Source organism: Lepisma saccharinum, unplaced genomic scaffold (assembly GCF_977018435.1).
Source record: "Lepisma saccharinum unplaced genomic scaffold, izLepSacc3.1 HAP1_SCAFFOLD_463, whole genome shotgun sequence".
Classification (NCBI taxonomy): domain Eukaryota; kingdom Metazoa; phylum Arthropoda; class Insecta; order Zygentoma; family Lepismatidae; genus Lepisma; species Lepisma saccharinum.
Window position 1 is genome coordinate 57414 of NW_028143157.1, and position 26358 is coordinate 83771.

Genomic DNA, 26358 nt, shown 5'->3' on the forward strand with positions numbered 1-26358 from the left:
CTTAGTTTCCAAATCAGGACGGTTGGCAACGTCAACTCTCTTGAAAGATTATTTTATTGAATATTCCGAAACTTTCTTCTCTGATCTGATTGGGTCTTGTAGGCAGGCAGAAAGAAAACAGATCGTCCATCTGGTCTGTCCTTTCCGACTGGGTCAGCCAATTTCTTGGCGAACGAAACTCTTCAAGGGATCGCAGCTCTCAACAAGTTTATCACGAAACAATCCTCCCAAAAAACCGACCGAACTTAACATTACGAAAAGGTACATTTATTGTTATCCATTTATTTTTCAGGGACGGCGCGAACGCAGTCCCTACTAACAAAAATTACGCGCCCGAGATATCCACGTTTGGGATATTCGCGGGGGTCAGCCCAACCGAAGTGCAATGGAAGAGCCTCACCCCGGGGGAACCGCCTTGCTGATCACGGTAGCCCCTACGCCAGGTAAGTATGCCTCGACCATTTTTTTTTTTTTTTTTTTTTTTGTCCTCGTTTTCCATTTAGAAGGGTACACCTTCTCTTTGGTAAGTGAATTGTTTCCATAAATGTTTTCCCTTGCAAGGTGATGGTCTAAGTGTTTTCAGTAATGAAGTGGTACATATTTACTTATTCTGAGGGTAGTTCACTTAGATCTTATTTATGCAGTAGTGGGAAAATTACTTCTGTTAGGAAAGTAATAATTTGCTATGGTGCGGCATGTGTTGGATATATCACGTGCCGTAGTTCCGGAGGATGATGGATATTATACAGCTGGTAGTCAGGATGCTGTGGATCTATCAGGAAGGTGTACATGGTTAAGAGATGCTGTAATGGTGTGCAGTGGTATGTGGGAAGGCAGTCGTGTAGAGCATCTTCGTACATTGTGCTAAGAAGTTGTGGATGGTGCGAGTTTATTCGACCAGTTATATATTTGTGACGGATGGCTTCGATGTGGGTTGTGATTTCGGGAAAGGTTATTCGCTCGTACAGTAGTCGTGTAGGACTTGGTAGGACTACTCTGAAGGCCAAACGAAGAGCATGTCTTTCCAGAACTTGTAGTTTGTGATAGAATGAGTCTGGGGCTGATATCCATGCAGTGTGGCCGTAAGTAATTGCTGGTCGAAGGAAAGCCTTGTAGGTATGTAGGACAACCTGGGAGTTGAGTCCCCAGGATGTTCCAATTAGCCGTTTGAGCAAGCTCAGACGATTTGTAGCTTTTTGGACGATGTTGAGCAATTGAGGTTTCCAGGTTAGCTTGGAGTCAAATATGACTCCCAGATATTTTGCAGTGGTGGCAGGCAGAATTGGAGTTCCCCGTATTTTGATGTTTAATAATGTTGGGTTCCTTTGGATCTTCGAGCGACAGCCTGTCTGCAGAAACACCAATGCTTGTGTTTTGAGAGCATTAATTGTGAGACGCCATGTGTCACACCATCTTTGGAAGGAGTTTATAGCTGGTTGGAGAGTTTTGTTTATAGCTTGGATGGTTGAACAACAGGCGAGAAATGCGGTGTCGTCAGCGAATTGGTAGATAGAAACTTGTGGGGGTTTTGGCATATCGGCAACGTATAGTATGTAGAGTAATGGTGATAAAGCAGCACCCTGTGGAACGCCAGAGTAAGGGAAAATGGGGTATGACATCGCTCCATTTACAGTGACATAAGCGACCCTATTTGTTAGAAAGCTGTGTACTAATCTGACATAGCAAAGCGGTAGTTGGAATTTATGGAGCTTGTAAATGAGTCCAGTATGCCATACTTTGTCAAATGCTTTCTCCAGGTCGAATAGTACTAGGCAGGATGGTTTGGATGTGTTGAAATGATTTGTGATGCGAGTCGTTAGTTTTAATAAATTATCAAGGACACTGTGTTGAGGTCTAAAGCCTGCTTGGTGCGACGGAAGTAAACTGTGTGCTTGTAAGTGCATGTGTATGCGTCGAACAATGATGCGTTCGAATATTTTGCTAAAGGTTGATGTGAGCTGAATAGGTCGATAGTTTGTTGGGTTGGTACTATCTTTGTTTGGTTTTGGGAACATTAGAACCTTTGAAATCTTCCAGTCTGTCGGGTAGTGTCCTGTGCGGAGGATAAAATTGTAGATAATGGCCAGAAAGGACAGCAATGCAAGCGGGGCCTGTTTAATCAATACGTATGTGATATTGTCCAATCCGGGAGCAGTGTTTCTCTTCCTGCGCACAGTATTGATAATATCGTCTGTTGTGATAGGAACAGTTAGAGCATTTGTAGGATCAATAGTGTGCGTATTACTGGGTTGCAGTTGCCTGTTATTGGGGTTTGTGACTCTGTCAATTTTGGTCTGGAGGCGGAGATTTGGAGCTAGTTGCGGTGTCGGAGTGAAAGTGTCTTGCAAGGCATTTGCGAAGGCATAAGCTTTTTCAGTGTCTGTGTTTAGAGCTGCGTCCTTGATTGTTATCGGATAAGGAGTACTACTGGATTGTCCAGTGAGCACCTTGAAACGTTTCCAGTATTTTGTGGGATGGCTTTCGTCACTCAATTGGTTGCACGTTTCAATCCATCGACGTTGTTTATAAGCTTTTATATAGTTATGAACTGTACGCAGCCATTGACGGTGTAAGTTAAGGGATTCAGGATTTCTGGTCTGGAGATAGTCCCTGTATGCTCGTCGTGATGCTGTGATTAGGTGAAGATATTGCGGAGGTAGCTTTGGTTTGTAACTATTGAGAGTGGTCGTAGGTATGTTAGTGGTTGCCGCACTGGTAATCTGAGCAGTAAGATGTTCCACCGCCGTATCGAGTTCCTCTGAATTGTTTGGTTCTGGATGCGGGTGAGAAAAAGCATTCTGTAGCTTTTCACTATATGCCTCCCAGTTCGCTTTGTTGTAACACCAGATTTTTCGAGGTTGTATTGTACTGCTCGTATTGCGGTTACCAAGATTTAAGGTAATTTTCACTGGGTCATGGTCACTGCCGATGGAATCCAGCACAGATATGTTCAAGCAGGCACTTAGAGATGTTGATGTTATAACAACGTCAGGGGTAGTGTTACTTATGGGACGTGTGGCTCTGGGCAGTACATGGAATTCTGCTGTAGTGTTTTGGTCCAGAAATTGTAAAAAGTTTGTTTTGTCTTGCATGGTTCGGCTATGATAATTGATGTCCGCTGCTATGATATAATGTTTGCTAAGGGTTTGGATATGTTGAAAGAATTGGTATGGAATAGTCTCCCCTGGTCTTACATAGATGGTAGCAAATGTAACGACCCGGGATGGAAAGTAGATTGTACTAGCAGAATGTTCTGGCAAGTGGAAGTGTGGTGGGAAGGTAACTGTTCGATATGGTAATTTTCTATCTACTCCAATTGCTGTGCCGCCGTTTACTCTTAAGCCCGGCGGGCCATCGTGGCGTAAGATGTTGTATGGTGGAATATGACAGATCATTTTTGGAGCAAGATAGGTTTCGTTTAGCGCAAAGCAGTGAACAGATTCTTCCAAGAGCAGGTGTTGCAATAAAGCTTTTCGTTTAGAAACGGATCGGATATTTAAAAATAGAAAATTATACATATTCCGTACTGCCATATTCAAAACCTTAAACCGCAGTTTCCAAGTGGGATATGTGGAAATGCACGTGAGGACCAGAGTATGTTGCATGGAGTTGCAAGTTGAAAATGGTTTTTGCCGATGCCGTTACTTGGGTTAATATGTGCGTTCTTAAAAATGGGTGCACATTTTGGAGAGTCAGTGTGAAGAAACGTATTAGATCTTCCACTGTTACAGGATGTCGTAGTGAGTTGTCAGGTTCCGTAGCAGTGTCATTGGTGCGCAGGGGGACTGTTAGGTCGGGGTGTTCAGGTATTGCTTCTGGCTTGGCTTTGCATTTGTAGCTGTATGTAGGATGGTTTTCCGTACATGTGACACATTTTGGTGGAGCAGTTTGGTTTTGACATTCTTTGGTTGAATGGGGTCCTGAACAGTATCCGCATTTATCTCGGTTTGGACATGCAGCGGTAGTGTGCTTGTTATATTGTTGGCATTTTTCGCACCGCAATGGAAGAGGTTGTTGAGAACGGGATGGTTCAACTTTGTACCTGCGTCTGTATATGTATGCTCCACTGTGTAGTAGTGTGTCTACAGCATTTTGTGAGTCTGTTAGGACCCGCACCATGTATGTGGGTCCGTTGTTATTGCGAATACGGATACATTTGCGGATTTGTACACCTTCGCATTCCAGTTCCTCAAAGATCTCCTCGTCTGTTAAGACAGGTTCTACACCCCTGATGACTACTGATAGTAGTGGGGATTTATGTGGTGGTGGTGGTTGTTTTTGAGTGGAAGCATTCAGTGTTTGGATGTTTGCTTTGGCTCCATAAATTTCAAAAGAAGCTTTGTTTCTAATTAGTTTTGCAAAGTCTGGATCTGGTGATTTCAATATGATGCCATTACGGGTGAACAGTATTTGTGCAATTTGTGCCCTTGGTACATACTTAGATGTTTGTTGGAACACATGTTTTGCTGTGTTGAATTTGGTGTCGTAATTGGTGAGCAGGAAGTTGTATAAGCTATTATCCTGTTGTTTGGATTTTAGTTGGGTTGCATGAGCTGTATTTCCTGTATCTCGTTTAATTGGTGATCTAGATCGTTGACGTTGAGGTAGAGGTAATCCTTCATAGGAATTGCGACGTCGGTGTTTTGTGGAATAGCTGGACGTTTGCATTGGATCATTGGTACTTCGTGAATCGAGCATCGTCTCGGAGTTTGGACCGTCAGTCCGTTTAGTACCTCCGGTGAAGGTTTTCACCCCTTCTCGCTGTCGTAGCAGCGTTGCAGGAAGACCATGATGCATATCAGAAGACCACAACCGTGAGTTGTTTATATGATCCAATAGAACAAACGCAAATCCTATGGGAAAAGAGGCACAAACTCAAACCAACTGACAACTCAATCCAAAGAAGCGAATCCAAATTCCAAACTAATTGTAGAGCCCAAGACAAAGAAGAGGAAGGATGAAGGTAGTAAGGGAAAACAGTTTCAAAAATATTGCAAGTCGTATGTCTGCTCCACTCAACGTGTTCAACCAAAAAGGTTCCTCGCAATCACCTAACCACCGTATAGGCACAATTGGTACCGTTTGTCCGTTCCAGACTTACGGCTTCCACCTGGAATAATTGGCCCACGATGCGTGACACAAGAGAGACCGACTTACGATTACCTATACAATCAGGGCTTCAGTTGTCACCGTTAGGTTTCCACCTTGATTCTCAGGGATTGGGCCTCCCCGGATGCCATGATGCCTCGACCAGAAACCTCTCACATCCTACTCTATCTTCTCAACAAACTCCCATCGAGTGTTTCCACATATCTCAAAGTCTTTCGCAACTTGTCAGTGATAACTTATAATTGCTATGCACACTTTACACAGACAATATATCTACAAATAAATATGTTTAACTTATCTTCACAAGTAAAATTTGAACGACCTTTTTAAGGGAGGAAAACAAGCTACTCCTTGTGCTGCCATCTATTGCGAAACGTTTACTTACTCCAACATTCTCCACACTACGTTCAACTTTCACATACGAATCTTCCTGGCTGGCAGGCTTTCTCGATTTCTGTCCCCTTCAGCGTCATGTCAATCACGTGACATACGTTTTGGTTCAGGGATCACGTACAGTTCGATTATTGCATGTCCGAAACCAACCTTCTCCCATTCACGCTCGAAAATAGGATGGGTTCCACTCGTCTGGTCTTAAAGAATGGAAATTTCCTCGTCAAAAAAGGAAAGAAAGTAGACTGATGGCGACAGAAATGCTTTGGGTTTTCTTCACGCAATTTGTCGTTTATCAGGAACGTTAAGGGAGGAAATGCGAGAGGGATGTACCGTACCGAGAAGACCTGCCGCGTCTATATATATATCTATAGACTTATATGTGTCTTCAGTTGCAATTACCTGTCATCTTATTGATTATGACTAATGTAATAATTATGAAGAAACACAGTCCCTATCTCTGACAGAGCTATGCTGTGATGAGGTACAGGCTTCAGAAAATTATACCCAAGCAATTTCAACCTTGCCTCTTCCTGCATACACACAGACCCGAGCCATTTCTACAGCACTGATGAGCAGGGATTTGGAACTGCATGCAAAACAAGACAGGAAATTTGTTACACTGATGAGAAGAGCCTATTAAAAATTAAACTTGTTAGAATTGATTACTGACAAGAATAATAATTATGAAGAAACACAGTACCTATCTCTGACAGAGCTATGCTGTGATGAGGTACAGGCTTCAAAAAATTATACCCAAGCAGATTTCAACCTTGCCTCTTCCTACATACAGACCAGAGCCTGGCTGATATTTCTACAAGGCAGGGATTTGGAACTGCATGCAAAACAAGACAGGAAATTTGTAACACTGATGAGAAGATCCTATTAAAAATTAAACTTGTTAGAATTGATTACTAACAAGAATAATAATTATGAAGAAACACAGTCCCTATCTCTGACAGAGCTATGCTGTGATGCTATTATTAGGTACAGGCACCCAAGCAGATTTCAAACAAATATATTTTTAACAAATTTATGGACAACAATCTCACAGAAGTGCCTTTTATAAGTGTAGGCAAATCAATCTGAGGGGGGTCATACTTTCACGGGAAATTCCCGAGGGCATTTTTACAAAAATCTTGGATTAGACAGGGTGCCACACTTGAGCAAAAAGCTCATATGGGCATGTTGAGCTAGTTTTAAGTGTAGGCAAATCTGCCTGAGGGGGGGCTCATACTTTCTCGTCCTGGTTGTAGCACAAAACACACTACTTATTTACATCACAAACTCAAAAACACGGTTTAGCAGAAATTTTCACATAAATGTGCATCCGAATTTACTAAAAATTTTACCCATCATTTGAAGCTCCCTGTGTTCGAGTCTTGACCTAGGCATGTTGTTGTGAGCCGTACGAGTGTCCTTTCATCACGTACTTATAAGTCATTCATCCTTGTCGTCGCAATTAGTAAATATGAAAGGAAAGCTACGTAAATGCAAAATACAATATTTACGTAGCATTTAGAGGAATTGTCGTTAACCACTCATTCTTATCCTGTCACTTGCGATCATTTTTAGCATAAATAAGCTAGCGTATTTGTCAAATCTCTTCGAATGTAAGGTATACATTCCTAAGTATTGCAGCACAACTTTTTAAAATGTTCAGCCTTCAACGGGCGTTGAAGGTGAAGCCAATATTAATACATAAAATGTCCAATTTGAATTTGGAAACATAAGTATTATGTATTCAACAAGCAAGAAAAACTAGTTCATTTGATTGGTTTCTTTTTCTACTAAAGGATGTATTGTTGCTAGCACCGAGGCTGGCAGTACTGGAACGACGTGGTTCAATTTCCATGACGGAATACTTTTCATTATAAATATGGTATCTCGTTAATATGTAATCTTACAAATTCTTAAAAATCAGACAACTGTTTATTCAGGGGAATTCGTGATTGGAATGGTAATTTCGAAGCAACGAAAACATCTTTGAGATCTCTGCTAATATGTAGGACGACTACCAACATCATGAAGTTTGGACGTTATGTTGGCGCTTATAACATTCTACGCCATGTCCAGAACGAATGCAGTGCACGCGAAAAGGGAACGAGGCTCTGGAAGCAAAGGGAGTCAGTCCGATTTCCATATTTGAAACCGAGAGCGAGGTGCCGTTCCTTAGGTTCCAAATCAGGACGGTTGGCAACGTCAACTCTCTTGAAAGATTATTTATTGAATATTCCGAAACTTTCTTCTCTGATCTGATTGGGTCTTGTAGGCAGGCAGAAAGAAAACAGATCGTCCATCTGGTCTGTCCTTTCCGACTGGGTCAGCCAATTTCTTGGCGAACTAAACTCCTCACGGGATCGCAGCTCTCAACAAGTTTATCACGAAACAATCCTCCCAAAAAACCGACCGAACTTAACATTATGAAAAGGTACATTTATTGTTATCCATTTATTTTTCAGGGACGGCGCGAACGCAGTCCCTACTAACAAAAATTACGCGCCCGAGATATCCACGTTTGGGATATTCGCGGGGGTCAGCCCAACCGAAGTGCAATGGAAGAGCCTCACCCCGGGGGAACCGCCTTGCTGATCACGGTAGCCCCTACGCCAGGTAAGTATAGCACGACCAGAAACCTCTCACATCCTACTCTATCTTCTCAACAAACTCCCATCGAGTGTTTCCACATATCTCAAAGTCTTTCGCAACTTGTCAGTGATAACTTATAATTGCTATGCACACTTTACACAGACAATATATCTACAAATAAATATGTTTAACTTATCTTCACAAGTAAAATATGAACGACCTTTTTAAGGGAGGAAAACAAGCTACTCCTTGTGCTGCCATCTATTGCGAAACGTTTACTTACTCCAACATTCTCCACACTACGTTCAACTTTTACATACGAATCTTCCTGGCTGGCAGGCTTTCTCGATTTCTGTCCCCTTCAGCGTCATGTCAATCACGTGACATACGTTTTGGTTCAGGGATCACGTACAGTTCGATTATTGCATGTCCGAAACCAACCTTCTCCCATTCACGCTCGAAAATAGGATGGGTTCCACTCGTCTGGTCTTAAAGAATGGAAATTTCCTCGTCAAAAAAGGAAAGAAAGTAGACTGATGGCGACAGAAATGCTTTGGGTTTTCTTCACGCAATTTGTTGTTTATCAGGAACGTTAAGGGAGGAAATGCGAGAGGGGTGTACCGTACCGAGAAGACCTGCCGCGTCTATAAATATATCTATAGACTTATATGTGACTTCAGTTGCAATTACCTGTCATCTTATCAATCACATCTCAATTTGCACTTGTCGGTCTCTTTTCGGGTTGCTTGTCCTCCAAGACAAATCTCGGGTCTTCCCGATGGCCTACTGCTACCGCTGTATTGGATTCACTCACTCCAAGTGGAGCCACATTTGACTGTCTTTCGGTTCCACTCCAAACTGTACGTCCAGTCCCGATTAGCCTACCAGACAACAAATTCGACTTCAACTTTGAAAAACTTATGGACAACGAAAAAATCTCTCTTCTTGTGCCTATTACATGCAAAAATTTCAAATCAAGAACCTGCGCTACAAATAGTGCTCGGTGGGAGGGGGACGCGAGGATGACAAAATTCTCCTATGCAATGTCTCATTTTCACCACGTCACATCTAAAAATGACACCTCCTCCACGGTTTCTTTAAACATTCTCCCAGACACAATTTTTCACTTCAAGCGCAGGTTAAAACAAAACAAAAACATAAGTTTCTATCTAAACAGCATATGTAACTCATGTATAAAGGTGCCGGAACACTGCCTGCTTGCTATGCTTCAAACAAGTCGCACTCTAAAGCTGTTATCGTCTATTAATCGAGGGGTCAGGGGAACGATACTCGGTCGAGACACATAATGGCTCGGATCCCTCTCTAAACTGTAGGTCCGGTCCAAGTTAACCTATCTGTGCATAAAACTGGAATATTTACATCACAAACTCAAAAACACGGTTTAGCAGAAATTTCCACATAAATGTGCATCCGAATTTACTAAAAATTTTACCCATCATTTGAAGCTCCCTGTGTTCGAGTCTTGACCTAGGCATGTTGTTGTGAGCCGTACGAGTGTCCTTTCATCACGTACTTATAATTCATTCATCCTTGTCGTCGCAATTAGTAAATATGAAAGGAAAGCGACGTAAATGCAAAATACAATATTTACGTAGCATTTAGAGGAATTGTCGTTAACCACTCATTCTTATCCTGTCACTTGCGATCATTTTTAGCATAAATAAGCTAGCGTATTTGTCAAATCTCTTCGAATGTAAGCACAACTTTTTAAAATGTTCACGCCTTCAACGGGCGGTGAAGGTGAAGCCAATATTAATACATAAAATGTCCAATTTGAATTTGGAAACATAAGTATTATGTATTCAACAAGCAAGAAAAACTAGTTCATTTGATTGGTTTATTTTTCTACTAAAGGATGTATTGTTGCTAGCACCGAGGCTGGCAGTACTGGAACGACGTGGTTCAGTTTCCATGACGGAATACTTTTCATTATAAATATGGTATCTCGTTAATATGTAATCTTACAAATTCTTAAAAATCAGACAACTGTTTATTCAGGGGAATTCGTGATTGGAATGGTAATTTCGAAGCAACGAAAACATCTTTGAGATCTCTGTTAATATGTAGGACGACTACCAACATCATGAAGTTTGGACGTTATGTTGGCGCTTATAACATTCTACGCCATGTCCAGAACGAATGCAGTGCACGCGAAAAGGGAACGAGGCTCTGGAAGCAAAGGGAGTCAGTCCGATTTCCATATTTGAAACCGAGAGCGAGGTGCCGTTCCTTAGGTTCCAAATCAGGACGGTTGGCAACGTCAACTCCCTTGAAAGATTATTTATTGAATATTCCGAAACTTTCTTCTCTGATCTGATTGGGTCTTGTAGGCAGGCAGAAAGAAAACAGATCGTCCATCTGGTCTGTCCTTTCCGACTGGGTCAGCCAATTTCTTGGCGAACTAAACTCCTCACGGGATCGCAGCTCTCAACAAGTTTATCACGAAACAATCCTCCCAAAAAACCGACCGAACTTAACATTACGAAAAGGTACATTTATTGTTATCCATTTATTTTTCAGGGACGGCGCGAACGCAGTCCCTACTAACAAAAATTACGCGCCCGAGATATCCACGTTTGGGATATTCGCGGGGGTCAGCCCAACCGAAGTGCAATGGAAGAGCCTCACCCCGGGGGAACCGCCTTGCTGATCACGGTAGCCCCTACGCCAGGTAAGTATGCCTCGACCAGAAACCTCTCACATCCTACTCTATCTTCTCAACAAACTCCCATCGAGTGTTTCCACATATCTCAAAGTCTTTCGCAACTTGTCAGTGATAACTTATAATTGCTATGCACACTTTACACAGACAATATATCTACAAATAAATATGTTTAACTTATCTTCACAAGTAAAATTTGAACGACCTTTTTAAGGGAGGAAAACAAGCTACTCCTTGTGCTGCCATCTATTGAGAAACGTTTACTTACTCCAACATTCTCCACACTACGTTCAACTTTCACATACGAATCTTGCTGGCTGGCTGGCTTTCTCGATTTCTGTCCCCTTCAGCGTCATGTCAATCACGTGACATACGTTTTGGTTCAGGGATCACGTACAGTTCGATTATTGCATGTCCGAAACCAACCTTCTCCCATTCACGCTCGAAAATAGGATGGGTTCCACTCGTCTGGTCTTAAAGAATGGAAAATTCCTCGTCATAAAAGGAAAGAAAGTAGACTGATGGCGACAGAAATGCTTTGGGTTTTCTTCACGCAATTTGTCGTTTATCAGGAACGTTAAGGGAGGAAATGCGAGAGGGATGTACCGTACCGAGAAGACCTGCCGCGTCTATATATATATCTATAGACTTATATGTGTCTTCAGTTGCAATTACCTGTCATCTTATCAATCACATCTCAATTTGCACTTGTCGGTCTCTTTTCGGGTTGCTTGTCCTCCAAGACAAATCTCGGGTCTTCCCGATGGCCTACTGCTACCGCTGTATTGGATTCACTCACTCCAAGTGGAGCCACATTTGACTGTCTTTCGGTTCCACTCCAAACTGTACGTCCAGTCCCGATTAGCCTACCAGACAACAAATTCGACTTCAACTTTGAAAAACTTATGGACAACGAAAAAATCTCTCTTCTTGTGCCTATTACATGCAAAAATGTCAAATCAAGAACCTTCGCTACAAATAGTGCTCGGTGGGAGGGGGGACGCGAGGATGACAAAATTCTCCTATGCAATGTCTCATTTTCACCACGTCACATCTAAAAATGACACCTCCTCCACGGTTTCTTTAAACATTCTCCCAGACACAATTTTTCACTTCAAGCGCAGGTTAAAACAAAACAAAAACATAAGTTTCTATCTAAACAGCATATGTAACTCATGTATAAAGGTGCCGGAACACTGCCTGCTTGCTATGCTTCAAACAAGTCGCACTCTAAAGCTGTTATCGTCTATTAATCGAGGGGTCAGGGGAACTATACTCGGTCGAGACACATAATGGCTCGGATCAATCTCTAAACTGTAGGTCCGGTTCAAGTTAACCTATCTGTGCATAAAACTGGAATATTTACATCACAAACTCAAAAACACGATTTAGCAGAAATTTTCACATAAATGTGCATCTGAATTTACTAAAAATTTTACCCATCATTTGAAGCTCCCTGTGTTCGAGTCTTGACCTAGGCATGTTGTTGTGAGCCGTACGAGTGTCCTTTCATCACGTACTTATAATTCATTCATCCTTGTCGTCGCAATTAGTAAATATGAAAGGAAAGCGACGTAAATGCAAAATACAATATTTACGTAGCATTTAGAGGAATTGTCGTTAACCACTCATTCTTATCCTGTCACTTGCGATCATTTTTAGCATAAATAAGCTAGCGTATTTGTCAAATCTCTTCGAATGTAAGGTATACATTCCTAAGTATTGCAGCACAACTTTTTAAAATGTTCACGCCTTCAACGGGCGGTGAAGGTGAAGCCAATATTAATACATAAAATGTCCAATTTGAATTTGGAAACATAAGTATTATGTATTCAACAAGCAAGAAAAACTAGTTCATTTGATTGGTTTATTTTTCTACTAAAGGATGTATTGTTGCTAGCACCGAGGCTGGCAGTACTGGAACGACGTGGTTCAGTTTCCATGACGGAATACTTTTCATTATAAATATGGTATCTCGTTAATATGTAATCTTACAAATTCTTAAAAATCAGACAACTGTTTATTCAGGGGAATTCGTGATTGGAATGGTAATTTCGAAGCAACGAAAACATCTTTGAGATATCTGCTAATATGTAGGACGACTACCAACATCATGAAGTTTGGACGTTATGTTGGCGCTTATAACATTCTACGCCATGTCCAGAACGAATGCAGTGCACGCGAAAAGGGAACGAGGCTCTGGAAGCAAAGGGAGTCAGTCCGATTTCCATATTTGAAACCGAGAGCGAGGTGCCGTTCCTTAGGTTCCAAATCAGGACGGTTGGCAACGTCAACTCTCTTGAAAGATTATTTATTGAATATTCCGAAACTTTCTTCTCTGATCTGATTGGGTCTTCTAGGCAGGCAGAAAGAAAACAGATCGTCATCTGGTCTGTCCTTTCCGACTGGGTCAGCCAATTTCTTGGCGAACTAAACTCCTCACGGGATCGCAGCTCTCAACAAGTTTATCACGAAACAATCCTCCCAAAAAACCGACCGAACTTAACATTACGAAAAGGTACATTTATTGTTATCCATTTATTTTTCAGGGACGGCGCGAACGCAGTCCCTACTATCAAAAATTACGCGCCCGAGATATCCACGTTTGGGATATTCGCGGGGGTCAGCCCAACCGAAGTGCAATGGAAGAGCCTCACCCCGGGGGAACCGCCTTGCTGATCACGGTAGCCCCTACGCCAGGTAAGTATGCCTCGACCAGAAACCTCTCACATCCTACTCTATCTTCTCAACAAACTCCCATCGAGTGTTTCCACATATCTCAAAGTCTTTCGCAACTTGTCAGTGATAACTTATAATTGCTATGCACACTTTACACAGACAATATATCTACAAATAAATATGTTTAACTTATCTTCACAAGTAAAATATGAACGACCTTTTTAAGGGAGGAAAACAAGCTACTCCTTGTGCTGCCATCTATTGCGAAACGTTTACTTACTCCAACATTCTCCACACTACGTTCAACTTTCACATACGAATCTTCCTGGCTGGCAGGCTTTCTCGATTTCTGTCCCCTTCAGCGTCATGTCAATCACGTGACATACGTTTTGGTTCAGGGATCACGTACAGTTCGATTATTGCATGTCCGAAACCAACCTTCTCCCATTCACGCTCGAAAATAGGATGGGTTCCACTCGTCTGGTCTTAAAGAATGGAAATTTCCTCGTCAAAAAAGGAAAGAAAGTAGACTGATGGCGACAGAAATGCTTTGGGTTTTCTTCACGCAATTTGTTGTTTATCAGGAACGTTAAGGGAGGAAATGCGAGAGGGGTGTACCGTACCGAGAAGACCTGCCGCGTCTATAAATATATCTATAGACTTATATGTGACTTCAGTTGCAATTACCTGTCATCTTATCAATCACATCTCAATTTGCACTTGTCGGTCTCTTTTCGGGTTGCTTGTCCTCCAAGACAAATCTCGGGTCTTCCCGATGGCCTACTGCTACCGCTGTATTGGATTCACTCACTCCAAGTGGAGCCACATTTGACTGTCTTTCGGTTCCACTCCAAACTGTACGTCCAGTCCCGATTAGCCTACCAGACAACAAATTCGACTTCAACTTTGAAAAACTTATGGACAACGAAAAAATCTCTCTTCTTGTGCCTATTACATGCAAAAATTTCAAATCAAGAACCTGCGCTACAAATAGTGCTCGGTGGGAGGGGGACGCGAGGATGACAAAATTCTCCTATGCAATGTCTCATTTTCACCACGTCACATCTAAAAATGACACCTCCTCCACGGTTTCTTTAAACATTCTCCCAGACACAATTTTTCACTTCAAGCGCAGGTTAAAACAAAACAAAAACATAAGTTTCTATCTAAACAGCATATGTAACTCATGTATAAAGGTGCCGGAACACTGCCTGCTTGCTATGCTTCAAACAAGTCGCACTCTAAAGCTGTTATCGTCTATTAATCGAGGGGTCAGGGGAACGATACTCGGTCGAGACACATAATGGCTCGGATCCCTCTCTAAACTGTAGGTCCGGTCCAAGTTAACCTATCTGTGCATAAAACTGGAATATTTACATCACAAACTCAAAAACACGGTTTAGCAGAAATTTCCACATAAATGTGCATCCGAATTTACTAAAAATTTTACCCATCATTTGAAGCTCCCTGTGTTCGAGTCTTGACCTAGGCATGTTGTTGTGAGCCGTACGAGTGTCCTTTCATCACGTACTTATAATTCATTCATCCTTGTCGTCGCAATTAGTAAATATGAAAGGAAAGCGACGTAAATGCAAAATACAATATTTACGTAGCATTTAGAGGAATTGTCGTTAACCACTCATTCTTATCCTGTCACTTGCGATCATTTTTAGCATAAATAAGCTAGCGTATTTGTCAAATCTCTTCGAATGTAAGGTATACATTCCTAAGTATTGCAGCACAACTTTTTAAAATGTTCACGCCTTCAACGGGCGGTGAAGGTGAAGCCAATATTAATACATAAAATGTCCAATTTGAATTTGGAAACATAAGTATTATGTATTCAACAAGCAAGAAAAACTAGTTCATTTGATTGGTTTCTTTTTCTACTAAAGGATGTATTGTTGCTAGCACCGAGGCTGGCAGTACTAGAACGACGTGGTTCAGTTTCCATGACGGAATACTTTTCATTATAAATATGGTATCTCGTTAATATGTAATCTTACAAATTCTTAAAAATCAGACAACTGTTTATTCAGGGGAATTCGTGATTGGAATGGTAATTTCGAAGCAACGAAAACATCTTTGAGATATCTGCTAATATGTAGGACGACTACCAACATCATGAAGTTTGGACGTTATGTTGGCGCTTATAACATTCTACGCCATGTCCAGAACGAATGCAGTGCACGCGAAAAGGGAACGAGGCTCTGGAAGCAAAGGGAGTCAGTCCGATTTCCATATTTGAAACCGAGAGCGAGGTGCCGTTCCTTAGTTTCCAAATCAGGACGGTTGGCAACGTCAACTCTCTTGAAAGATTATTTTATTGAATATTCCGAAACTTTCTTCTCTGATCTGATTGGGTCTTGTAGGCAGGCAGAAAGAAAACAGATCGTCCATCTGGTCTGTCCTTTCCGACTGGGTCAGCCAATTTCTTGGCGAACGAAACTCTTCAAGGGATCGCAGCTCTCAACAAGTTTATCACGAAACAATCCTCCCAAAAAACCGACCGAACTTAACATTACGAAAAGGTACATTTATTGTTATCCATTTATTTTTCAGGGACGGCGCGAACGCAGTCCCTACTAACAAAAATTACGCGCCCGAGATATCCACGTTTGGGATATTCGCGGGGGTCAGCCCAACCGAAGTGCAATGGAAGAGCCTCACCCCGGGGGAACCGCCTTGCTGATCACGGTAGCCCCTACGCCAGGTAAGTATGCCTCGACCAGAAACCTCTCACATCCTACTCTATCTTCTCAACAAACTCCCATCGAGTGTTTCCACATATCTCAAAGTCTTTCGCAACTTGTCAGTGATAACTTATAATTGCTATGCACACTTTACACAGACAATATATCTACAAATAAATATGTTTAACTTATCTTCACAAGTAAAATTTGAACGACCTTTTTAAGGGAGGAAAACAAGCTACTCCTTGTGCTGCCATCTATTGCGAAACGTTTACTTACTCCAACATTCTCCACACTACGTTCAACTTTCACATACGAATCTTCCTGGCTGGCAGGCTTTCTCGATTTCTGTCCCCTTCAGCGTCATGTCAATCACGTGACATACGTTTTGGTTCAGGGATCACGTACAGTTCGATTATTGCATGTCCGAAACCAACCTTCTCCCATTCACGCTCGAAAATAGGATGGGTTCCACTCGTCTGGTCTTAAAGAATGGAAATTTCCTCGTCAAAAAAGGAAAGAAAGTAGACTGATGGCGACAGAAATGCTTTGGGTTTTCTTCACGCAATTTGTTGTTTATCAGGAACGTTAAGGGAGGAAATGCGAGAGGGGTGTACCGTACCGAGAAGACCTGCCGCGTCTATAAATATATCTATAGACTTATATGTGACTTCAGTTGCAATTACCTGTCATCTTATCAATCACATCTCAATTTGCACTTGTCGGTCTCTTTTCGGGTTGCTTGTCCTCCAAGACAAATCTCGGGTCTTCCCGATGGCCTACTGCTACCGCTGTATTGGATTCACTCACTCCAAGTGGAGCCACATTTGACTGTCTTTCGGTTCCACTCCAAACTGTACGTCCAGTCCCGATTAGCCTACCAGACAACAAATTCGACTTCAACTTTGAAAAACTTATGGACAACGAAAAAATCTCTCTTCTTGTGCCTATTACATGCAAAAATTTCAAATCAAGAACCTGCGCTACAAATAGTGCTCGGTGGGAGGGGGACGCGAGGATGACAAAATTCTCCTATGCAATGTCTCATTTTCACCACGTCACATCTAAAAATGACACCTCCTCCACGGTTTCTTTAAACATTCTCCCAGACACAATTTTTCACTTCAAGCGCAGGTTAAAACAAAACAAAAACATAAGTTTCTATCTAAACAGCATATGTAACTCATGTATAAAGGTGCCGGAACACTGCCTGCTTGCTATGCTTCAAACAAGTCGCACTCTAAAGCTGTTATCGTCTATTAATCGAGGGGTCAGGGGAACGATACTCGGTCGAGACACATAATGGCTCGGATCCCTCTCTAAACTGTAGGTCCGGTCCAAGTTAACCTATCTGTGCATAAAACTGGAATATTTACATCACAAACTCAAAAACACGGTTTAGCAGAAATTTCCACATAAATGTGCATCCGAATTTACTAAAAATTTTACCCATCATTTGAAGCTCCCTGTGTTCGAGTCTTGACCTAGGCATGTTGTTGTGAGCCGTACGAGTGTCCTTTCATCACGTACTTATAATTCATTCATCCTTGTCGTCGCAATTAGTAAATATGAAAGGAAAGCGACGTAAATGCAAAATACAATATTTACGTAGCATTTAGAGGAATTGTCGTTAACCACTCATTCTTATCCTGTCACTTGCGATCATTTTTAGCATAAATAAGCTAGCGTATTTGTCAAATCTCTTCGAATGTAAGGTATACATTCCTAAGTATTGCAGCACAACTTTTTAAAATGTTCACGCCTTCAACGGGCGGTGAAGGTGAAGCCAATATTAATACATAAAATGTCCAATTTGAATTTGGAAACATAAGTATTATGTATTCAACAAGCAAGAAAAACTAGTTCATTTGATTGGTTTCTTTTTCTACTAAAGGATGTATTGTTGCTAGCACCGAGGCTGGCAGTACTAGAACGACGTGGTTCAGTTTCCATGACGGAATACTTTTCATTATAAATATGGTATCTCGTTAATATGTAATCTTACAAATTCTTAAAAATCAGACAACTGTTTATTCAGGGGAATTCGTGATTGGAATGGTAATTTCGAAGCAACGAAAACATCTTTGAGATATCTGCTAATATGTAGGACGACTACCAACATCATGAAGTTTGGACGTTATGTTGGCGCTTATAACATTCTACGCCATGTCCAGAACGAATGCAGTGCACGCGAAAAGGGAACGAGGCTCTGGAAGCAAAGGGAGTCAGTCCGATTTCCATATTTGAAACCGAGAGCGAGGTGCCGTTCCTTAGTTTCCAAATCAGGACGGTTGGCAACGTCAACTCTCTTGAAAGATTATTTTATTGAATATTCCGAAACTTTCTTCTCTGATCTGATTGGGTCTTGTAGGCAGGCAGAAAGAAAACAGATCGTCCATCTGGTCTGTCCTTTCCGACTGGGTCAGCCAATTTCTTGGCGAACGAAACTCTTCAAGGGATCGCAGCTCTCAACAAGTTTATCACGAAACAATCCTCCCAAAAAACCGACCGAACTTAACATTACGAAAAGGTACATTTATTGTTATCCATTTATTTTTCAGGGACGGCGCGAACGCAGTCCCTACTAACAAAAATTACGCGCCCGAGATATCCACGTTTGGGATATTCGCGGGGGTCAGCCCAACCGAAGTGCAATGGAAGAGCCTCACCCCGGGGGAACCGCCTTGCTGATCACGGTAGCCCCTACGCCAGGTAAGTATGCCTCGACCAGAAACCTCTCACATCCTACTCTATCTTCTCAACAAACTCCCATCGAGTGTTTCCACATATCTCAAAGTCTTTCGCAACTTGTCAGTGATAACTTATAATTGCTATGCACACTTTACACAGACAATATATCTACAAATAAATATGTTTAACTTATCTTCACAAGTAAAATTTGAACGACCTTTTTAAGGGAGGAAAACAAGCTACTCCTTGTGCTGCCATCTATTGCGAAACGTTTACTTACTCCAACATTCTCCACACTACGTTCAACTTTCACATACGAATCTTCCTGGCTGGCAGGCTTTCTCGATTTCTGTCCCCTTCAGCGTCATGTCAATCACGTGACATACGTTTTGGTTCAGGGATCACGTACAGTTCGATTATTGCATGTCCGAAACCAACCTTCTCCCATTCACGCTCGAAAATAGGATGGGTTCCACTCGTCTGGTCTTAAAGAATGGAAATTTCCTCGTCAAAAAAGGAAAGAAAGTAGACTGATGGCGACAGAAATGCTTTGGGTTTTCTTCACGCAATTTGTTGTTTATCAGGAACGTTAAGGGAGGAAATGCGAGAGGGGTGTACCGTACCGAGAAGACCTGCCGCGTCTATAAATATATCTATAGACTTATATGTGACTTCAGTTGCAATTACCTGTCATCTTATCAATCACATCTCAATTTGCACTTGTCGGTCTCTTTTCGGGTTGCTTGTCCTCCAAGACAAATCTCGGGTCTTCCCGATGGCCTACTGCTACCGCTGTATTGGATTCACTCACTCCAAGTGGAGCCACATTTGACTGTCTTTCGGTTCCACTCCAAACTGTACGTCCAGTCCCGATTAGCCTACCAGACAACAAATTCGACTTCAACTTTGAAAAACTTATGGACAACGAAAAAATCTCTCTTCTTGTGCCTATTACATGCAAAAATTTCAAATCAAGAACCTGCGCTACAAATAGTGCTCGGTGGGAGGGGGACGCGAGGATGACAAAATTCTCCATTGCAATGTCTCATTTTCACCACGTCACATCTAAAAATGACACCTCCTCCACGGTTTCTTTAAACATTCTCCCAGACACAATTTTTCACTTCAAGCGCAGGTTAAAACAAAACAAAAACATAAGTTTCTATCTAAACAGCATATGTAACTCATGTATAAAGGTGCCGGAACACTGCCTGCTTGCTATGCTTCAAACAAGTCGCACTCTAAAGCTGTTATCGTCTATTAATCGAGGGGTCAGGGGAACGATACTCGGTCGAGACACATAATGGCTCGGATCCCTCTCTAAACTGTAGGTCCGGTCCAAGTTAACCTATCTGTGCATAAAACTGGAATATTTACATCACAAACTCAAAAACACGGTTTAGCAGAAATTTCCACATAAATGTGCATCCGAATTTACTAAAAATTTTACCCATCATTTGAAGCTCCCTGTGTTCGAGTCTTGACCTAGGCATGTTGTTGTGAGCCGTACGAGTGTCCTTTCATCACGTACTTATAATTCATTCATCCTTGTCGTCGCAATTAGTAAATATGAAAGGAAAGCGACGTAAATGCAAAATACAATATTTACGTAGCATTTAGAGGAATTGTCGTTAACCACTCATTCTTATCCTGTCACTTGCGATCATTTTTAGCATAAATAAGCTAGCGTATTTGTCAAATCTCTTCGAATGTAAGGTATACATTCCTAAGTATTGCAGCACAACTTTTTAAAATGTTCACGCCTTCAACGGGCGGTGAAGGTGAAGCCAATATTAATACATAAAATGTCCAATTTGAATTTGGAAACATAAGTATTACGTATTCAACAAGCAAGAAAAACTAGTTCATTTGATTGGTTTATTTTTCTACTAAAGGATGTATTGTTGCTAGCACCGAGGCTGGCAGTACTGGAACGACGTGGTTCAGTTTCCATGACGGAATACTTTTCATTATAAATATGGTATCTCGTTAATATGTAATCTTACAAATTCTTAAAAATCAGACAACTGTTTATTCAGGGGAATTCGTGATTGGAATGGTAATTTCGAAGCAACGAAAACATCTTTTAGATCTCTGCTAATATGTAGGACGACTACCAACATCATGAAGTTTGGACGTTATGTTGGCGCTTATAACATTCTACGCCATGTCCAGAACGAATGCAGTGCACGCGAAAAGGGAACGGGAGGCTCTGGAAGCAAAGGGAGTCAGTCCGATTTCCATATTTGAAACCGAGAGCGAGGTGCCGTTCCTTAGGTTCCAAATCAGGACGGTTGGCAACGTCAACTCTCTTGAAAGATTATTTATTGAATATTCCGAAACTTTCTTCTCTGATCTGATTGGGTCTTGTAGGCAGGCAGAAAGAAAACAGATCGTCCATCTGGTCTGTCCTTTCCGACTGGGTCAGCCAATTTCTTGGCGAACTAAACTCCTCACGGGATCGCAGCTCTCAACAAGTTTATCACGAAACAATCCTCCCAAAAAACCGACCGAACTTAACATTACGAAAAGGTACATTTATTGTTATCCATTTATTTTTCAGGGACGGCGCGAACGCAGTCCCTACTAACAAAAATTACGCGCCCGAGATATCCACGTTTGGGATATTCGCGGGGGTTAGCCCAACCGAAGTGCAATGGAAGAGCCTCACCCCGGGGGAACCGCCTTGCTGATCACGGTAGCCCCTACGCCAGGTAAGTATGCCTCGACCAGAAACCTCTCACATCCTACTCTATCTTCTCAACAAACTCCCATCGAGTGTTTCCACATATCTCAAAGTCTTTCGCAACGTGTCAGTGATAACTTATAATTGCTATGCACACTTTACACAGACAATATATCTACAAATAAATATGTTTAACTTATCTTCACAAGTAAAATTTGAACGACCTTTTTAAGGGAGGAAAACAAGCTACTCATTGTGCTGCCATCTATTGAGAAACGTTTACTTACTCCAACATTCTCCACACTACGTTCAACTTTCACATACGAATCTTCCTGGCTGGCTGGCTTTCTCGATTTCTGTCCCCTTCAGCGTCATGTCAATCACGTGACATACGTTTTGGTTCAGGGATCACGTACAGTTCGATTATTGCATGTCCGAAACCAACCTTCTCCCATTCACGCTCGAAAATAGGATGGGTTCCACTCGTCTGGTCTTAAAGAATGGAAATTTCCTCGTCAAAAATGGAAAGAAAGTAGACTGATGGCGACAGAAATGCTTTGGGTTTTCTTCACGCAATTTGTCGTTTATCAGGAACGTTAAGGAAGGAAATGCGAGAGGGATGTACCGTACCGAGAAGACCTGCCGCGTCTATATATATCTATAGACTTATATGTGTCTTCAGTTGCAATTACCTGTCATCTTATCAATCACATCTCAATTTGCACTTGTCGGTCTCTTTTCGGGTTGCTTGTCCTCCAAGACAAATCTCGGGTCTTCCCGATGGCCTACTGCTACCGCTGTATTGGATTCACTCACTCCAAGTGGAGCCACATTTGACTGTCTTTCGGTTCCACTCCAAACTGTACGTCAAGTCCCGATTAGCCTACCAGACAACAAATTCGACTTCAACTTTGAAAAACTTATGGACAACGAAAAAATCTCTCTTCTTGTGCCTATTACATGCAAAAATGTCAAATCAAGAACCTTCGCTACAAATAGTGCTCGGTGGGAGGGGGGACTCGAGGATGACAAAATTCTCCTATGCAATGTCTCATTTTCACCACGTCACATCTAAAAATAACACCTTCTCCACGGTTTCTTTAAACATTCTCCCAGACACAATTTTCACTTCAAGCGCAGGTTAAAACAAAACAAAAACATAAGTTTCTATCTAAACAGCATATGTAACTCATGTATAAAGGTGCCGGAACACTGCCTGCTTGCTATGCTTCAAACAAGTCGCACTCTAAAGCTGTTATCGTCTATTAATCGAGGGGTCAGGGGAACGATACTCGGTCGAGACACATAATGGCTCGGATCCCACTCTAAGCTGTAGGTCCGGTCCAAGTTAACCTATCTGTGCATAAAACTGGAATATTTACATCACAAACTCAAAAACACGGTTTAGCAGAAATTTTCACATAAATGTGCATCCGAATTTACTAAAAATTTTACCCATCATTTGAAGCTCCCTGTGTTCGAGTCTTGACCTAGGCATGTTGTTGTGAGCCGTACGAGTGTCCTTTCATCACGTACTTATAATTCATTCATCCTTGTCGTCGCAATTAGTAAATATGAAAGGAAAGCGACGTAAATGCAAAATACAATATTTACGTAGCATTTAGAGGAATTGTCGTTAACCACTCATTCTTATCCTGTCACTTGCGATCATTTTTAGCATAAATAAGCTAGCGTATTTGTCAAATCTCTTCGAATGTAAGGTATACATTCCTAAGTATTGCAGCACAACTTTTTAAAATGTTCACGCCTTCAACGGGCGGTGAAGGTGAAGCCAATATTAATACATAAAATGCCCAATTTGAATTTCGAAACATAAGTATTATGTATTCAACAAGCAAGAAAAACTAGTTCATTTGATTGGTTTATTTTTCTACTAAAGGATGTATTGTTGCTAGCACCGAGGCTGGCAGTACTGGAACGACGTGGTTCAGTTTCCATGACGGAATACTTTTCATTATAAATATGGTATCTCGTTAATATGTAATCTTACAAATTCTTAAAAATCAGACAACTGTTTATTCAGGGGAATTCGTGATTGGAATGGGAATTTCGAAGCAACGAAAACATCTTTGAGATATCTGCTAATATGTAGGACGACTACCAACATCATGAAGTTTGGACGTTATGTTGGCGCTTATAACATTCTACGCCATGTCCAGAACGAATGCAGTGCACGCGAAAAGGGAACGGGAGGCTCTGGAAGCAAAGGGAGTCAGTCCGATTTCCATATTTGAAACCGAGAGCGAGGTGCCGTTCCTTAGGTTCCAAATCAGGACGGTTGGCAACGTCAACTCTCTTGAAAGATTATTTATTGAATATTCCGAAACTTTCTTCTCTGATCTGATTGGGTCTTGTAGGCAGGCAGAAAGAAAACAGATCGTCCATCTGGTCTGTCCTTTCCGACTGGGTCAGCCAATTTCTTGGCGAACTAAACTCCTCACGGGATCGCAGCTCTCAACAAGTTTATCACGAAACAATCCTCCCAAAAAACCGACCGAACTTAACATTACGAAAAGGTACATTTATTGTTATCCATTTATTTTTCAGGGACGGCGCGAACGCAGTCCCTACAAACAAAAATTACGCGCCCGAGATATCCACGTTTGGAATATTCGCGGGGGTCAGCCCAACCGAAGTGCAATGGAAGAGCCTCACCCCGGGGGAACCGCCTTGCTGATCACGGTAGCCCCTACGCCAGGTAAGTATGCCTCGACCAGAAACCTCTCACATCCTACTCTATCCTCTCAACAAACTCCCATCGAGTGTTTCCACATATCTCAAAGTCTTTCGCAACTTGTCAGTGATAACTTATAATTGCTATGCACACTTTACACAGACAATATATCTACAAAAAAATATGTTTAACTTATCTTCACAAGTAAAATTTGAACGACCTTTTTAAGGGAGGAAAACAAGCTACTCCTTGTGCTGCCATCTATTGAGAAACGTTTACTTACTCCAACATTCTCCACACTACGTTCAACTTTCACATTCGAATCTTGCTGGCTGGCTGGCTTTCTCGATTTCTGTCCCCTTCAGCGTCATGTCAATCACGTGACATACGTTTTGGTTCAGGGATCACGTACAGTTCGATTATTGCATGTCCGAAACCAACCTTCTCCCATTCACGCTCGAAAATAGGATGGGTTCCACTCGTCTGGTCTTAAAGAATGGAAATTTCCTCGTCAAAAAAGGAAAGAAAGTAGACTGATGGCAACAGAAATGCTTTGGGTTTTCTTCACGCAATTTGTCGTTTATCAGGAACGTTAAGGGAGGAAATGCGAGAGGGATGTACCGTACCGAGAAGACCTGCAGCGTCTATATATATATCTATAGACTTATATGTGTCTTCAGTTGCAATTACCTGTCATCTTATCAATCACATCTCAATTTGCACTTGTCGGTCTCTTTTCGGGTTGCTTGTCCTCCAAGACAAATCTCGGGTCTTCCCGATGGCCTACTGCTACCGCTGTATTGGATTCACTCACTCCAAGTGGAGCCACATTTGACTGTCTTTCGGTTCCACTCCAAACTGTACGTCCAGCCCCGATTAGCCTACCAGACAACAAATTCGACTTCAACTTTGAAAAACTTATGGACAACGAAAAAATCTCTCTTCTTGTGCCTATTACATGCAAAAATGTCAAATCAAGAACCTTCGCTACAAATAGTGCTCGGTGGGAGGGGGGACGCGAGGATGACAAAATTCTCCTATGCAATGTCTCATTTTCACCACGTCACATCTAAAAATGACACCTCCTCCACGGTTTCTTTAAACATTCTCCCAGACACAATTTTTCACTTCAAGCGCAGGTTAAAACAAAACAAAAACATAAGTTTCTATCTAAACAGCATATGTAACTCATGTATAAAGGTGCCGGAACACTGCCTGCTTGCTATACTTCAAACAAGTCGCACTCTAAAGCTGTTATCGTCTATTAATCGAGGGGTCAGGGGAACGATACTCGGTCGAGTCACATAATGGCTAGGATCCCACTTTAAACTGTAGGTCCGGTCCAAGTTAACCTATCTGTGCATAAAACTGGAATATTTACATCACAAACTCAAAAACACGGTTTAGCAGAAATTTTCACATAAATGTGAGTAGTATGTTTTGACCTATTATTGGCGCAAGAAAGTACGAGCTCCTCTCCAGCAGCTTTGCTACACTTAAAACAGGCTCAACATGCCTATATGAGCTTTTTGCTCAAGTGTGGAACTCTTGCATAATCCAAGATTTTTGTAAAAATGCCCTCGGGAATTTTTCAGAAAGGAAGAGAATTTTTCAGAAAGGAAGAGAATTTTTCAGAAAAGAAGTGCCCCTCAGATTGATTTGTCTACACTTATAAAAGGCACTTCTGTGAGATTGTTGTCCATAAACTTGTCAAAAAAATGCCCCTCTTGACCACACTTAAAACTAGGCCACCCACACCCATACCCACACCCATACCCACACCCACCCACACAAACCCATACCCACCCACACCCACCCACACATATTTACTTCCGGTCCACTTCCGGTCTACTTCCGGTCCACTTCCGGTCTACTTCCGGTCCACTTCCGGTCTACTTCCGGTCTACTTCCGGTCCACTTCCGGTCCACTTCCGGTTTACTTCCGGTTTGAGTTCAATTGGACACCAGGCTCATCTTGCATATCTAGTACTAAGACAATGCAATATGCAGAGACCTTCTAGAATTGCTCTGTGACCCGCTCATTTCTCACATCATAAATATATGATTTTTCACCTATGAGAATAACGCTACATATGGTGTCTTCTGGTAAAGCCTCGTGGAATTCACAGATAATTTTAATGTT

The 26358-nt window shown here is 41.8% G+C and overlaps 8 non-coding genes across 8 annotated transcripts; all 8 read right to left on the reverse strand.

Annotated features, from left to right (window-relative positions):
* Positions 1 to 288: 288 nt before the first annotated feature.
* On the reverse strand, positions 289 to 451 carry LOC145982884 (U1 spliceosomal RNA). The gene has a single exon (XR_014441164.1). It is a non-coding gene; the product is annotated as a U1 spliceosomal RNA (small nuclear RNA).
* A 7506-nt stretch (positions 452 to 7957) lies between these two features.
* Positions 7958 to 8120, reverse strand: LOC145982885 (U1 spliceosomal RNA). Its single transcript, XR_014441165.1, has one exon. It is a non-coding gene; the product is annotated as a U1 spliceosomal RNA (small nuclear RNA).
* A 2505-nt stretch (positions 8121 to 10625) lies between these two features.
* On the reverse strand, positions 10626 to 10788 carry LOC145982886 (U1 spliceosomal RNA). Its single transcript, XR_014441166.1, has one exon. It is a non-coding gene; the product is annotated as a U1 spliceosomal RNA (small nuclear RNA).
* A 2528-nt stretch (positions 10789 to 13316) lies between these two features.
* On the reverse strand, positions 13317 to 13479 carry LOC145982878 (U1 spliceosomal RNA). Its single transcript, XR_014441158.1, has one exon. It is a non-coding gene; the product is annotated as a U1 spliceosomal RNA (small nuclear RNA).
* A 2529-nt stretch (positions 13480 to 16008) lies between these two features.
* LOC145982887 (U1 spliceosomal RNA) lies at positions 16009 to 16171 on the reverse strand. The gene has a single exon (XR_014441167.1). It is a non-coding gene; the product is annotated as a U1 spliceosomal RNA (small nuclear RNA).
* Positions 16172 to 18700: 2529 nt separating this feature from the next.
* On the reverse strand, positions 18701 to 18863 carry LOC145982888 (U1 spliceosomal RNA). The gene has a single exon (XR_014441168.1). It is a non-coding gene; the product is annotated as a U1 spliceosomal RNA (small nuclear RNA).
* Positions 18864 to 21393: 2530 nt separating this feature from the next.
* LOC145982915 (U1 spliceosomal RNA) lies at positions 21394 to 21556 on the reverse strand. Its single transcript, XR_014441194.1, has one exon. It is a non-coding gene; the product is annotated as a U1 spliceosomal RNA (small nuclear RNA).
* A 2528-nt stretch (positions 21557 to 24084) lies between these two features.
* On the reverse strand, positions 24085 to 24247 carry LOC145982919 (U1 spliceosomal RNA). Its single transcript, XR_014441198.1, has one exon. It is a non-coding gene; the product is annotated as a U1 spliceosomal RNA (small nuclear RNA).
* Positions 24248 to 26358: the final 2111 nt, after the last annotated feature.